This window comes from Eumetopias jubatus, unplaced genomic scaffold (genome assembly GCF_037043125.1).
Source record: "Eumetopias jubatus isolate StellerSeaLion01/CBP00866 unplaced genomic scaffold, mEumJub1_p1.0 scaffold_11, whole genome shotgun sequence".
Lineage (NCBI taxonomy): Eukaryota > Metazoa > Chordata > Mammalia > Carnivora > Otariidae > Eumetopias > Eumetopias jubatus.
Window position 1 is genome coordinate 89,914,992 of NW_028274817.1, and position 16,057 is coordinate 89,931,048.

A 16,057-nucleotide genomic window follows, 5' to 3' on the forward strand; every position below is an offset into this window, starting at 1 on the left:
ATAGGCTATCTACTTATATGAAAAATAAAACATGCACTAATATTTTAATTTGTGTTCAACGTTTTTTATAAAAGAAACAAGATACAAATGAAGTTTTCTAAAGCAAGATCTTAGGAAATGAGACATGAGGCACTTCTATTTGTAGGAAAGGATGACGATAGATTAGTTAGAAAAAAATTACACATAGAAAGGTCTAGTGTAATTACCAAATGCTTAGGATTGTATGAGATAAGAAAGTTGTGTAGGTTATTAATGCAGAGTTTAGTGTGTGTGTGCATATGCATTAGGTAAGTGTTAGCTAAGCATGGGCAAGACAATAACTATTGCCAGGTACTTTCATACTTGATCTTGCTCCACAATGACACTGTGAGATCCTTGGTTATGGATAAAAAATCTAAGGCCTAAATAGGCTAGGTCTTTAAACACATATCTTCTGAATCTAGTATTCATTACTTTAGAATGAAGTCCAGTGCTCTTTAGACTCTATAGTAATTATACCCATATTGGGCACAGGGGAGAGAAAAGAACAAGATAGACGTGGTCCCTGCCTTCTTGAAGCTTCCAATTTAACAAAGAAGACAAACTTCAAAAAAGTAATTAGAAGTGTTAAAAAAAATTAAGGGAACTTCTAGGTAGCTAAAGGCAGTGGTGGCCACAAAGCTATCAGTCTCCCACTATATCTCCCCCAAACAAGATGGGAAATGTAAACCTACACAAAAACCAAGCCTTCAGCATGACTTGAAGACATAAAATGCCAAAGCTTCAAAGAAAGTGTAGATAAAAAAAATAGAAATGTCCAGATCCTAGTGCAATCTTCCATGCTGCCACCTCCCATGTGCCAGCCACAAGGCAAAAGGAGAAAAACTGTGGGAAAGATAGAAGGAGAAGGCTAGGGAGGGGGCACAAAACTGATCCAACATCAGCCTCAGAAAGATTAAGTTTACCTTAGTCTGAATATTCTAAGAAAGCATCTGAACAGATCAGAGCACAGATTGCAAGGGAAGGAATCCAAAAGTCCTTATGGTTTAAGGGGGCAATCTTTGAAACACATAGCTTCTAGAAGAGAAAAAAAAGCAATAAAGAAAAGAGAAACTCCCCTTGGCTATTAGGTGGTGAAAAGGAAAAGAGCTAAAGAGGGAAATGCAGGGTCCTACAGGATAGAAGAAAAAGATAAAACCAGAGGACATGTAGCCTTTCTAACTCCTACCCACACAAACAAACAGATCTGCTTAAAGTGTCTGGACTTTGTTATGGCAAGAGAAAGGATATCACTAAACTAGGAATCTTATGAAATACTCCCATACCCCACAAAAGGAACAAAAGGAAAATCAGCAAATCCACCTAGAACTGTTTTAAAAAATCAGAGAACAAAATTTCACCCACATGTGGATAAGTTTTCATAGGAAAAATACCATATAGCAGAAGAAAATGGTAAGAAAAATATAATCAAACATACATTTGAGAACATGAAAAACCACCGTGTAAGAAATTTAAAAACTAAGAAAGGAGGGGCACATGGGTGGCTCAGTCAGTTAAGCGTCTAACTCTTAGTTTTGGCTCAGGTCATGATTGCAGGGTAGTGAGATCAAGCCCCATGTTAGGCTCATGATCTTCAGGGAGTCTGCTTGAGATTCTCTCCCTCTCCTTCTCCCTCTGCCCCTCCCTCCACTTGCTCTCTCTCTCTCCCTAAAATAAATAAATAAGGAAACAGTAAAAAAAAAAAAAAAAAAAAAAAACAGGGAGATAAAAGACAGCTGACTTAATTCACGGAAGAATTAAAGAAAAGACAAAATTATCTCAGAAATAACCAATTGTAAGGTACCCAAGGAAGAATAGATTCAAGTGAAATTTAATAAGGGGCAATGAAGAAAGACAAGCAAACAATCAAGATAACGATAAGGAGATAAAGAAAGAAGTAAAATTGATCATAGAGAAAGTAGGAAAAATGAATGACAGAAAAAGTGAGAATGATTTTGTATTATCAGAGGCTACCTACCACAGTGAGTTAAACCCATTCACAACCAAATTAGAGCCTGTGAGAGATTTTGGACCAGAGGCACCTAGCTTGTCCATACCAGGATTTACATGCCACAGAGACTGTCAGATTGAAAAAAAATGTTTGTGGTTTTAAGCCACTAAATTTTAGGGTAATTTGCTATATAGCAATAGATAGTGAATTCAGATTTTTGTACTTGGATGTCTGGTACTGCCATAACAAATAACTAAAATATGCACATGGCATTGAAACTGGGCAGTAAATTTTGAGGAGAGTACTAGTGAATGTTTAAAATGCCTTGAACACACTAAAACTTTGGACTTTGGGGAGGATGCTAGTGAGGGCTCAAGAGAAAGTAAGAAAAATGTTATTGGCAACTTGAAAAAAGGAGATTCTTGTAATGTAGTAACAGAATGTAGCTGTTGTCTGCAGTTCAGGGAAAGTAGAAAATGTGCCTAATGAACTGGGGTTATCTACCTAAGGCTGTTTCTAAAATGTTGAAGGTGCCACCTGGTTGCTTCTTGCTGTTTATAATAAAATGTGAGAGGAGAGAATAAATTGAAATACTGCTTTTAAAAAGGAGCCAGGATTTATGGTTTTGAAAATTCTCAGCCCCTACAAAGGCAAATAATTCTAAAATTAGGAAATGCCTTCGGAACAAAGATCAAATCCAGGGCACTTCTAGGAAAACATTGTCTAAAAATGAAGCCAAGGGTATGGCTATAAAATCCCTTGTTAATACTTAAGAAATATCAGAAATATAGATCCTTAGAATTATTTCAGTCATACACAAGACCCTTTAAAGAGATTAAGGGTATACCTCACAGGTCCTATAAATCAAAACCTTAAGGTTGTTGTCCCACAGCCCACCCTGCAGTAGCACAGGGTAGAGAAGGATTTATCTCAAAAAGATTTGTACGTGTGGCTTTTCTCTAATGGAGTGAATTCCACTGAAATTTACAGAAGATCCATATAGTTAATGAGAAAACTATATCAGCAAAAACACTGCAAGTTTGGACTATAAGGGACAGATAGAAAACAAAATGAAAAGAGGCTCTTGGATTCTTAAAATTCTACTGGAAGCTAGCAGGCTGAGAAAAATCATTCAGCTGCAAACGCTGACTCAAAGGGTAAACCCAAAAGCTGACAAATAGCATCAAGAGCCCAAGCCTAATCAAGGAATATCCAACACTTGCTGGTTAGATTCCAGGATTTCTGTGGACCAATGACTCCTTTGTGTTTCCAATCCCCCCACCCCTTTTAAATAGGAATATGAACAGTGTTTATCCTATGCCTGTCCCACAGTTATATGTTGGGTGTGTTGTGGGGAAGGCACATGTCTCTTTAAATTTACAGATCTGTAGAACGAGGAACTACACCCAAGTTGCTGCACCTGCACTGGATTTAGATGATGAACTTCTTAACTGTGAGCTGATACAGTAATGGTTTATACATTTTGAGGACCTTGACAGGGGGTGAGTGTACTTTGCATATGAAAAGGAAGTGAATCATTGAGGGCCAGAGGGCAGACTGTGGTAGGCAGCCTCTCAGATGTTCCCAAAGATCCCTGTTTCCTCTGGTTACTAAACTTATAATCTAAACTTATAACCAGTTTCTAATGAATAGCATATAGTAAAAGTAAAGGGATGTCACTTCCAAGATTAGGTTATAAAAAGATTATGGCCTCTGTCTCCCTCGCTCTCTATCACTTGTTCTGAGAGAAGACAGCTGCCATGTCATGAGCTACCCTATAAAAAGGCTCACAGGGTAAGGAACGGGAACCTCTAAACAACAGCCAGCAAGGTCTTAGGGCCTGAAAACAGTTACAAGAACTTGGAAGGGAATTCTCCCCCTTGAGGTGACCATGGTCCTGGCCAGCAACTTGAATGCAGCCTTGTGAGACCATAAGACACAGGATCCTAGCTAAGGAACTCTGATTCCTGACTTATGGAAACTGTGTATAATAAGTGATTGTTACTTTGAGCTGCTAAGTTGTGAAGTCATTTGTTTTTTTTTTAGCAACAGACACCTAACACTCATTTATTAAAAGAAAAATATTTTTAATGTTCTTAGAAAACACTACCCAACTATATGCCATGGACATGAGACATACCTACAACTATGTGATTCAGAAAGCCAAAAACTGAAGGAATAAGGTATATTAAGCAAATGGAAACAAAAAGAGAGCAGGTATAGAGATTCTGATATCAGGCATAGTTTAATTCAAGCCCCAAAACATCAAATGTGACTAAGGACATTTTTTGTGCTAAAAGCCATCATACAAAATGAAGATACAATGAAATGAACATTTATGCACTAAATGACATAGCAACCACATTTAGGAAACAAAAAACCATCATATATGCAAGAAAACATATGTAGACACACACTAATAATAAAAGACTTTAATCCTCAGTACAAGACAGATTACATGGACAAAAAATATGTAAGGAGATAGAATCCCTGAATAACATAATTAATAAGGTAGATGTTATGAGTGTATATAGAATTGAACATCTTTTTTTAAAAAGATTTAATTTTTAAGTAATCTCTACACAAAACATGAGGTTCGTACAACCCGGACATCGGGTGTTGTGTGCTTTACCAACTGAGTCAGCCAGGCGCCCCTACAACTGCACATCTAGATGTACATTCTGCTCAAGTATCCATGAGACATTGACAAAATATGACCATATATTAGGTCCCAAGGAAAATGTCAGTAATTTCCATTTTGTAGAAGTATTACAAATAACATATCTGATCACAGTACAATAAAACTGGAAATTACTGGGTGCTTGGGTGGCTCAGTCAGATAAACGTGTGCTTTCAGCTCAGGTCATGATCCTGGGGTCCAGGGATCTAACCCTGGGTTAAGTTCCCTGCTCAGCAGGGAGCCTGCTTCTCCTTTTCCCTCTGCCCCTCCCCCTGCTTGTGCTGTCTCTCTCTCTCTCTCTCTCTCTCTCTCTCACAAATAAATTTTATTTATTTGCAGGGGAGGGGGAGTAACAGGCAGAGGCAGAGGGAGAAGCAGGCTCCCCACTGAGCAAGAAGCCCAACGTGGGGCTTGATCCCAGGACCCTGGCATCACGACCTGAGCCAAAGGCAGACCCTTAACAGACTGAGCCACCCAGATGTCCCAATAAACAAAATCTTTTTAAAAAACCTAGAAATTACTAACAAAACAAACAAATAAGCAAAAACAAATTGGTTCTTCCACCTGGAAATGAAAAAGCCTTCTATCAAACAACTCCTGGGTGAAGGGGAAACACAGAATGAAATTACAGAATCTTTAAAAAAAAAGATAATGAAAACAGTACATATCAGATTCTATGGGATATATTTAAAGCAGTGATTGCAGGGAAATTCATAGTTTTTAAAACAACTAGGAAAAGAATAAAGTAAACCAAAAGAAAGCACAAGAAACTTTAAAGATGAAAGCAGAGGTTGAGAACAGGAAACATGAACTTAAAAGCAGAGATTGAGAATAGAAAGCAATAGACCTCATTAATAAAACAAAATCCAATTGTTTAAAGAAAAATAACAAAACAGACACATCACTAGCTAACTTATTCAAAAACAAAAAAGATAAGGCACAGATATATAAAATAAGAAATGACAAGTAGCAACTAACCATTGAAACAGAAGATAACAATTCTTTTTTTAATCATGAGACTACTTCAGAGACCTCTATAGAATTTGAACTCGAAAATCTAGATCAAGTGGATAATTTCCCATGGAAATATACATTACCAAAATTTACTCCATTAGAGTTAGAAAGACCAATTTCCATTAAAGAAACAGAGAAAATCATTAAGGAACTACCCCATAAAAAAGAGCAAAGCCTAGATGTTTTCCCAGAGAGATTTTATCAAACCCTTAAAGAAGATACTTTCAGTGCTCTCTATATTGTTCCAGAGCCTTGGGAATAACAGAAAACATCATAATTCCATTCATAAAGCAAAACCTGATAAAGACATTACAAGAATGAAAATTACATGCCAATATCACTCAAGAATATAAATACAGAAACAACAACAACAAACAACAAACAGACAAAATACTAGCAAAAAAACCCCAAAGATTACAGTAAGAAAGTAATATACCATTACCATGTGGGATTTATTCCAGGAATGTGGGTCACTATTAAGGAACCAGTTAGTGTTATACACCAGATTACTATATTGACAAAAACAACCCCACACAGTTATCTCCACAGATGCTGAAAAAGCCACTGACAAGATCTAACAACCATTTATGCTAAAACCTCTCAATAAAATAAGAATCAAAGAATCAAAATAACCAAAGAATCTTAGTTACTTTCTTAACTAAGGTATATCTACCTTAGTTCTAAAACCGATGTCTTATTGAATGGGGAAATACTAAAGACATTTTCCATTCATAGCAAAGCCACGAAACAAACGAGATTCTGAAAGATGGAAGGATTTCCTGCTCTCTTTTGACCACTTCTGTAATTCAAAATTGCAGACTGGAGTAAAAGTTCCCTCACCAGTGCCTCTCCTACTTGGGGCCCAGGTAGACAGCAGCAGTTAGAGACAAAGTGCACAGGCTCTGTAGTGGATACTAATAACAATGGTTCTTAATGGCTTTGCTTGTAGAAGTACTGAGAGAAGCCATTTTGACTCATTGTGAGATGAGGGAAAAGGACAAAGCAGGAGAAAGGTAAGGATGGAGCACTAGGGAAGGAGAAAGGATGAAAGAGAGCTAGCAGTGAGAACATCCGGCTATTGGGGCGGAATGTCTGACCAGGACACGGGACAGTGATAAGCAATAATGTCAGGTCACTTCACTCCAGTGAAGGAATCCACAGTTGGCTCAGCGAACTGGATTTTCACACAGTCCAGCAAGGTCCACTTTCCTTTTGAAAGCTTCTCACAGCAATAAACGAGCTGTCTGCAAAAATGAGCTATTCTGATACCTGTGCCAGGCAGTGTTGACTGAGGCAAAGCCCTGTGATTCTGGAAGAGTGGCGGGGCTTGATCACATATCCCTCCCTATCTCCTTCTGCCTATCCTTAGAGGTAGACCTGTAGCAACTGAGGTAGGAAGACAGTGAAATTATGTGTCATAATATTCTACCACAGAAGAGAAAATGGCACTGTTTGACCTACATTTTTTATGTTTCTCCATACCATTCATCCTTTCCTAACATAGTATATAATTTACTTATTTATTCTGTGTATGGTTTATTATCTATTTCCAGCCACTAGAATGTGAGCTTCATGGGAACTGGGGGTTTTATTTCATTTTATTTATTTATTTATTTATTTATTTATTTAGAGAGGTGTGTGAGTGGGGGGCAGAGGGAGAAAGAGAGAATCTTAAACAGGTTCCATGTCCCAGCACGGAGCCCGATGTGGGGCTTGATCTCACAACCCAGAGATCATAACCTGAGTGGAAATCAAGAGTCAGATGCTCAATCAACTGAGCCACCCAGGCGCCCCTGGGGGTTTTATCATTGACCCAGCTATAACCTGGGGCTTAGATCACTCCATGTCTGGCCCGGAGAAGCTCTTTGGCATCATTTGCTGAATGATGGGTGGTGTGACTCCTTCCCAGGGAATGAGGCAGTTCTAGTGTCAGCATCCAGGACCATGGCCAGTGTTGTGTCCCCCAGAGTATGATTTGGGGCATCATCCTTGACTGTGGGGCTTCCAAGCTTCATCAAGAGTTTCCAAAAGCTCTGTAATACCCTTTCTCATAAATTCCTTAATTTCACCAGACTTTGTTGCTGTAGTTGATACCACTTATGAAAGGGTCCAAATACACACCTGAAATAAATCAGAATGAAAATGTCATTTAACTCAGGTTTCCTCAAAGACTCTTATTTAATTCATTAAACTGAAAATAAAAAGTGGTCCAATATCCCCCACAGTGGACAGTATCTTAGAGTCGTGTGGTCACATATCTCGTCAAAGATGGTTACCACATATCTTCTTATGCTCTTTTGCAAGGTAAATTTTCCACTTCTCCTATGAAAAGATGGAGCCTTTTCCTCCTTCTCTTGAATCTGGACTGACCCTGTCACTTGCTTTGATAAATAGGATGCAGTGAAAGTGATGCTGCTGTCACACCATGCAGCTTCCCCAGTGACTCTCAAAATGCCGCAGTGAGACTATGGCATAAAAAAGCCCATCTACTCTACTTGAGGATAAGAACTAAGGGCCCCCGGCTAATAACCAGAACCAAAGGTTAGACATGTGAGTGGGGCTCCTTGTCTTCCAGCCAATGCTCCGGCTAACAATAGTTGTACAAGTGAGCTCAGGTGAAACCAACGGAGGGACTCTTCTGCAAATTCACAAAATGGTGAGAAATAATATTTTGTTGTTATTTCAAATTGTGACATTTGGGGGTGGTTTGTTATTGAAGGGGATGAGTATATGCCACCCCAAAATACACTGCTTTGGCTTAAGGATTATTTTGAGCTGAAGACGATTGAAAATCAACAAATCCAGAAAGAAGCCTTCTCAGAGCTTTCCTTATCTACCTAAAAGCAGAGCCCCCTGAAAAGAATTCAAAAGAACTCGACTGTCATAATTCCTTCCCCAGGAACAAGAGACAAGAAGTCAGTACCACACCCAAATACCAAACAAACACTGTCACAAGACTATTATATCTATCTCCCATCTAGTCTCCTAAGGATCCATTTATCTTTCCAAGCAGTTGAACTTTTTCCCTTTCCCTAAGTGCCTTTCCCACTCCTCCCATCACCTATTAAGATGGCATATAAGCCCCAATTCTAACCACCCCTTTGATTTACTTATCACTGAGTACTCTTGCAAGTATGCAGCATTGCAAATATAAATGAACTTGTTTTCCTCTTGTTAATGTGTCTTTTGTTAGTTTAATTCACAGGCCTCAGGTACTGAATATAAGAGGGTAGAGTAAAAATCTTTTCCTCCCCTACATTATGCAGCAATAGAGAAGTGATATAAGCAGAAATACAACTTATCAGAGGCAGAGCCAGTGTATCTTTGGGTTTTTTTTTCCCAGTATTTTTGAGGCAAACAGGTATTAGTTGGTCCTGGTCAGCTAAATCATATGGTGATGGTGGGACCGAATCAGCTGAAATTTCACAAACATAATAACAGTGGAGATAGTTTTTGTTCACTGGGGACAAATTACCTATTTTATTATCTAAATTTTAAACCCTTTATTATGCCTCCCAAGAAGATGTCTGGTTGAGAAAACAAATCACAAAAGAAAAACTAACAGAGAGCACAACTTAAAAGAAAAATGGAGTGATTTTTTTCAACACAAAAGTCAGAAAAATAGAACATTTAAGTATTGAACAAGACATTTTAAATTAAATGATGAGGCAGTGACATTTGAGCATAGACTTGAAGGCAGTGAGACAGTTTAGATGTAGTTATCTGGGAGAAGAGCATACCAGATGGAGGGGTTAGCCACTACAAAGGCCCCAATTACTGAATGCACCTGTTATATCCTTAGTGTGATTTGCTCATGATATCCATTTATGGTGAGAGCAGTGTAGAATAGCACAGCTGAAGATAAGGTAAACTTGAATGAATCTCTTACTTTCAATATAAAAGGGGATAAAATTGGACTGATAGAAAAGCAGCTTGTCCTTCACTTCTTTTTTAAAAAAATGTATTTATTTATTAGTGAGAGAGAGAGAGTGCATGCAAGCGAGTACACATGGGGGAAGGGGCAGACAGAGAGAATCTTCAAGCAGACTCCCTGCTGAGTGCTGAGCCTGACATGGGGCTCCATCCCACGACCCATGAGATCATGACCTGAGTTGAAACCAAGAGCCAGAAGCTTAACCAACTGAGCCACCCAGGTACCCCTGTCCCTCACTTCTAATAAATAAATGTTAAATACTTAAGAGGGTTATCAGTTTAAATATGTCTTTGTCCAGAATCTGATTCTAATCTATGTTTTTAACTCAAATCACTGCCCCGTAATTTGAGTCTAGCCCCACACCTCTTGTTCTGAGCCCCTGTAAGTGTGAAAGCAGGTAAAACTAGCAACACCATATGCAACTGGAATCTCAAATATCAACTTATTCTGGGGGATCTGGGATCTAAGGGTTGTTGCCTCATATCCTGAAAAAAAAAAAAAGGCTCAGAGTGTTACGTTGTCTTTTATATACTGTAATAAATAATCCAGTAGAACTATAGACCTGACTTCTTGTTCACTACTAGACACATATTTAGGTCATTTTAAGAACTTTCTCCTCTAATATTTAATGCTTTAATGGGCTTAAAACCTGAAATAATGGCTTTTAAAAAGAAATTACCTTAGATAATTTCATTATGTGAAAATATATTCTATGTTGAAAATTTCAAAGATACAGAGAAGCTGAATGCAATTCTGCTACTGAAAGATACATACTGTTTGCATTTTATATTATTCCATTCTTTTTCTTTTTTTTAGAGAGAGAGAGGTCAAGCAGGGTGGGGAGGAGGGGCAGAGGGAGAGGGAGAGAGAGAATCTTAAGCTCCAGTGGGTGTGGAGCCTGACACAGGGCTTGATCTCACGACCCTGAGATCATGACCTGAGCCGAAATCAAGAATTGGATGCTTAACCGACTGAGCCACCCAGGCGCCCCAGCTATATTATTCCATTCTTGAGCATATCCTTATAAATAAATGTATGATAAAATAAGCTCAAACACTATGCACTATTTTGTAATTCATTGTCTTACTTCATTGATATATCATGAAATTCTATCCTTGTCAATAAATATATGCCTTTATTATCATTTTTAATGGCTACACGCTAGTTCCTTATTTAGCCAATACCCTATTATTGAACATTAAGTTTGATTCTGTAAATACAGAATGGTTACCGTAAGATTATTTCCATTTTATATCCATGACTATGTCTCAAAGATCAGTTTCTGAAAATGGTTTAAGGTGACAAATATTATTCACACGCACTGTGGCACATTGCTTTGCAGACTCCATTTTGCCACACCCCCAAAATTCGTTTTAATTTAGAACTAAAGTTTCTTTTTTAGAATTTAGAATTCTTAGAATTCTTTTTCATCACTGCCAACCAAATAGGGAACATATTGTGTCTAAATTTTAAAATTTGGAGTTTTGATTATTAGTGTTGATAAACAATTTCCCACAGATACTAACAATAATTTCATAATACCATCTGATATCCAAGTCCAATTAAGATTGTTGCAATTAGGGGTGCCTGGGTGGCTCAGTCATTAAGCATCTGCCTTCGGCTCGGGTCATGATCCCAGGGTCCTGGGATCGAGTCCCGCATCGGGCTCCCCGCTCTGCGGGAAGCCTACTTCTCCCTCTCCCACTCTCGCTGCTTGTGTTCCCTCTCTCGCTGTGTCTCTCTCTGTCAAATAAATAAATAAAATCTTTAAAAAAAAAGATTGCTGCAACTATCTCGATAATGTCTTCTATGGTAATTTTTTTTCAAACCAGGGTCCAGTTACAATTCATGCATTGCGTTTCACTGTTCATGCCCCTTCCCATGTTCATTTTTATAACACTGGTTATTGAAGACTGTTGGATTGTAAACTGGCCCCCGTACCAAGAAGAGGGAGAGAGCAAAGAAAAAGGCAATCTACTCCAGATCGGTAGGTGGCAGATTTCATAAGCAAAGGCACTGACATGTGAGGCTTGCCTTGGGCGGCTACAAGAAGAGTAGATCCCCACACCCACCTGCCAGAATCTTAAAAATTTATATAGGAGGGACTCCTGGGTGGCTCAGTCGGTTAAGCGTCTGCCTTCAGCTCAGGTCATGATCCCAGAGTCCTGGGATCGAGCCCACATCGGGCTCTCTGCTGAGCAAGGAGCTTCTCCCTCTGCCTCTCCCTGCCACTCCCCCTGTTTGTGCTCTCTCTCTCTCTGTCAAACAAATAAATAAAATATTTTTTAAAAATTTATATAGGGGCCTTAACAGGGTTCAGTCACATACACATTCGAGATAGTCTCAATAACACCTTACTCTCTCAAGGTTATGTTCTTGAAGTAACCCCTAGTATGAGGACTGTGGGTAGAAGATATATTCCAAAGACAGGGGAGGGAATGAGGAGCCTCTGATTGCCCAGCTCCAGGTCACAGGTCAACCTGCAGTCATGTCCTCTTGGTGATCTCCTCTAACAAACATTCTAGGCCAGCTGTCCTCTAGAAGGACCCACATGGGGGCGCCTGGGTGGCTTAGTTGTTAAGCGTCTGCCTTTGGCCCAGGTCATGATCTCAGGGTCCTGGGATCGAGTTCCACATCGGGCTCCATGCTCAGCGGGAAGCCTACTTCTCCCTCTCCCACTCCCCCTGCTTCTGTTCCCTCTCTCACTAAGTCTCTCTCAAATAAATAAATAAAATCTTTAAAAAAAAGATGGTCCCACATGCTTCATTTGTCTGATTGTTTCTTCATGGTGTAATTTAACTTGTCCTCACCCAGTCTGTGATATAGATAAAACATTTAATCTAGAGGCTTGGTTAAATGATGCTCTGTACTTCGTGTGCATGATATCAAGAATCTTATAATTCCAGGTTGTCCCGCTGTTATTGGATGCTAGGTTTGATCACTTGGTTATGATAAGGGATTATCAGTATCTCCATTGTGAAAGTACATTTCCCCCTTTGCCCAAGTAATCTGTGGGCTAACACATTGACTAGCACCATGCAAATATTCTGTTCCTTAATAACTTATCTAATAGTCTTCATATCCACTGATGATCCTTCCTGAATTATATATTACATTGGGGACTGCAAAATGGTGGCTTTATAATTTTATCATTCCTTTTAAACTTCCTAGCGGGCATACTTTTCAAAGAAGCACCTTTCTTTTTCTTTCTTCATGTTGTTATGGGCTCTTGTACTTTTAGTTATTCGTTTTGTTAAATTGCTGTTATTTAAATTTTTTGATGCTAAAACTGTCCCACTTTGGGCCAGCAGAAGCCCTTTCAAGCCAGCTCCTGCATCTTTTTGACATGATCCCATTTGTCTTTGAGTATTTTCTAGTTTTCTAGTACAGTGAGATGTTCTTATGCTCACCTTGCACTTTCCTGCCTCAGATCTGGAAACTGCCATCTGTGGAAGGAGAATTCCAGGTTGGAGGAACATCAAGTGCAAAGATCCTGGAGTAGAACCATGCTAATCATGTGAGAGAAGTACAAAGGAGAGCGGTGTGACTGGAATAGAGTTAGTAGGGGAGAGGGGGAAGAGAGGGGTCAGATCTTGCAGGGTAGGTCTTGTAGATCAGGGTAAACATTTCAAATTTGACTTTCAGTGGATGAGATGCCATTGAATATTTTGAATAGAGGAGTAATTTTATCTAACTTACCTTTAATGGGATCCCTTTGGTTTCTTTGTGGACACTAGACTGGGCTTGGGGGTAGGGTGGTCGAAGCGGAGAGACTAGTTAGGAATATATTTTATTTCTTTAGGGGAAAGGTGAGGTGGCTTTGACAAATGATTGGTTGATCCTAAATATATTTTGAGGCTAAAGCAAAGAAGGTGTGGGATATAGGAGAAAGAAAAAAGCTAAGAAAGTTAGACATTTATAAAAATTAGCAGGATCTTGAAAAGTAAAATTACAGAAGGGGCTTAAATAAAACAGCAAATGTTTAATGCGAATAAAACTGAATTCTTTCAGGGAAGAATCAGGTAGCACTTATTATTTGCAGCTCTGCAATACAATAAATGTATGTTTGGTCTTTGTCCTTGTTTCCTGGCACATCCCTCTTAAAATCCTTAGAATCTCCTGAGTGATAAGTGTGTCTTTTGTATGTTAATGAGATGACTGCTTCTTCATCATTCCACACCCTTCCCCCCCCCCCACCTTGCTCTGTGTTTCTCTTCCATCTGGCTGTTCCCAAGTTGTATCCTTTATAATCAACTGGTAATAGTAAATAAATTGCTTTCCTGAGTTCTGTAAGTTGTTCTAGCAAATTATTGAACCTGAGGTGGTGGGATCATGGGAGCTCCCAGTAAGTAGCCAAGTGAGACAGAAGTATGGGTAATTGGGTGATCCGACCCTTGCGACTGGTGTTTGAAGTGGGGGCATTCTTATGGGACTGAGCCCTCAACCTATGGGGTCTTCACTAACTGTGAGCAGTTAGTATCAGAGTTGAATTGCATTGTTGGACACCTACTTGGTGTCAGAGAGTTGGACGAGTGGTGTTGGAACAGACATCATAAATTTGGTGTCAGGAAGAAAAAATGGAATTGGTCATTCCTTTTTCAGAGCATAAGTTCTGGCTGCCAATGGGCAATAGGAGCTTGCAAATTTGAGCTGTTGCTGTTTTTCAACCTAAGTGTCCTCCTGTGTCTGTCTTTGCAGCTCAAATTTGGTCCAGATCAGTATTTATCAGTTACAAGTTTACATGTATGACAAACGGTAATTTCCAATTCAGTTTTTAACATTTTTAAGAAATGTAAAATACATAAAATAAAGAACGCAAATCATGTTTTAGCTCAAGAAATAATCACTATATGAACTACCATCTATTGTTATTATTATTATTATTATTATTAAGTTCCACACCCAATGTGGGGCTTGAACTCACGACCCTGAGATCAAGAGTTGCATGTTCTACCAGCTGAGGTACCCTGAACTACTGTCCAGATCAAGAACTAGAACATGATCAGCACTCCCTAAGTGATCTTTGTGCCCCCTCTCAGATGTTAACTCCACTTTCCTCCCTAAAGGTAACCATTGTTTTAATATCCAACCCCAGATTAATTTTGCCTGTGTTTGAATTTTATATAAATTGAATCATACATTATGTACTCTTTTATGTTTGGATTTTTTTTTTTTTTGCCCAACATTGTATTTATGTGAGTAATTCATCAGTATCATTGCACATAACAGTAGTTCATTAATTTTTATTCCTGTAGTTTGTATAAATATACTCAATTCATTTATCCACTCTACTGATGGATATTTGAGCTGTTTCCTGGATTTGACTATTGCAGTAATGCTGCAATGAGCATGAATTTTGATGCACAGATACATATTTTTCTTTGGGTATATATCTAGGAATTAAATTATTGGATTATAGGATATGTGGTACATAGTAAAAACTACTTTTCAAAAATGGCTGTATAAATTTATAGTAGTATCAGCAATATATAAGGATTCTAGTTGCTCTACATCCTCACAATACTTGCTACTTTTATTCTTCGTTTTAGCCATTCAGTAGGTAGACAGTGGTATCTAATTGTGGTTTTAATTTGCGTTTTTTGATAACTAATAAGGTTAAGCACCTTTTCACATATCCTTAGGAATAAAGGGAATATATGCATTTAAAGTTATAAATTCCCTTATATGCAGAGCTTTAGATGCATTTCACAAGTCAGCTTGTATTTTAATTATTATTTAGTTTGGAATATTCTCTAATTTCTATTGTAATTGCTTCTTTGAATCATTGTCTATTGAAACTTACGTTGCTAAATTCCAAACACATGGGGATTTTCTGGTTATCTTTTTGTTAATGATGTCTGGCTTATTTCCACATACTCTGAATGAATTCATTCCTTTGAAACGTAGTCTATAGCTCAACACATGGTAAATTTTAGTAAATGTTTTCTGAGCCCTTGTAAGTAATGCACAATCTATAATTGTTGGGGTCAGTATTCTACATTCGTCAAATTAGAAGAAGCAGGAAAGAATATTAAGGCTCTAGAAAATTTGTATAATGTTACACACGAGATTGACCTACTTTGGTACAAATAGAAGAAACAGAAAATATTCCCAATCACAATAACACAAAAGTTGATATTAACAATAAAAGTAGAAAGAAAAAACTACCACCTCTAAAGTAAAATGCAACTTCTTTCCTGAACAACTGATGTAAGTTGGAAAAATCATCTCAAAAATAAATAAGTACACTTATATAACTGCTATATATCAGATAAAAATTAAAGCATTACTCAGAGAAAAAGATCTTAGTCCTAAATACTTATATTAATAACCAAGAAAAAATAAAAATAAATTAATCCAACTCAGTAGGTTAGAAAAGAACACAAAATTAAACCTAGGGGAAGCAGAAAGGAAATGAAGCAAAAGCAGAAATTGTTGATATAGAAAACGAAACCGCTAT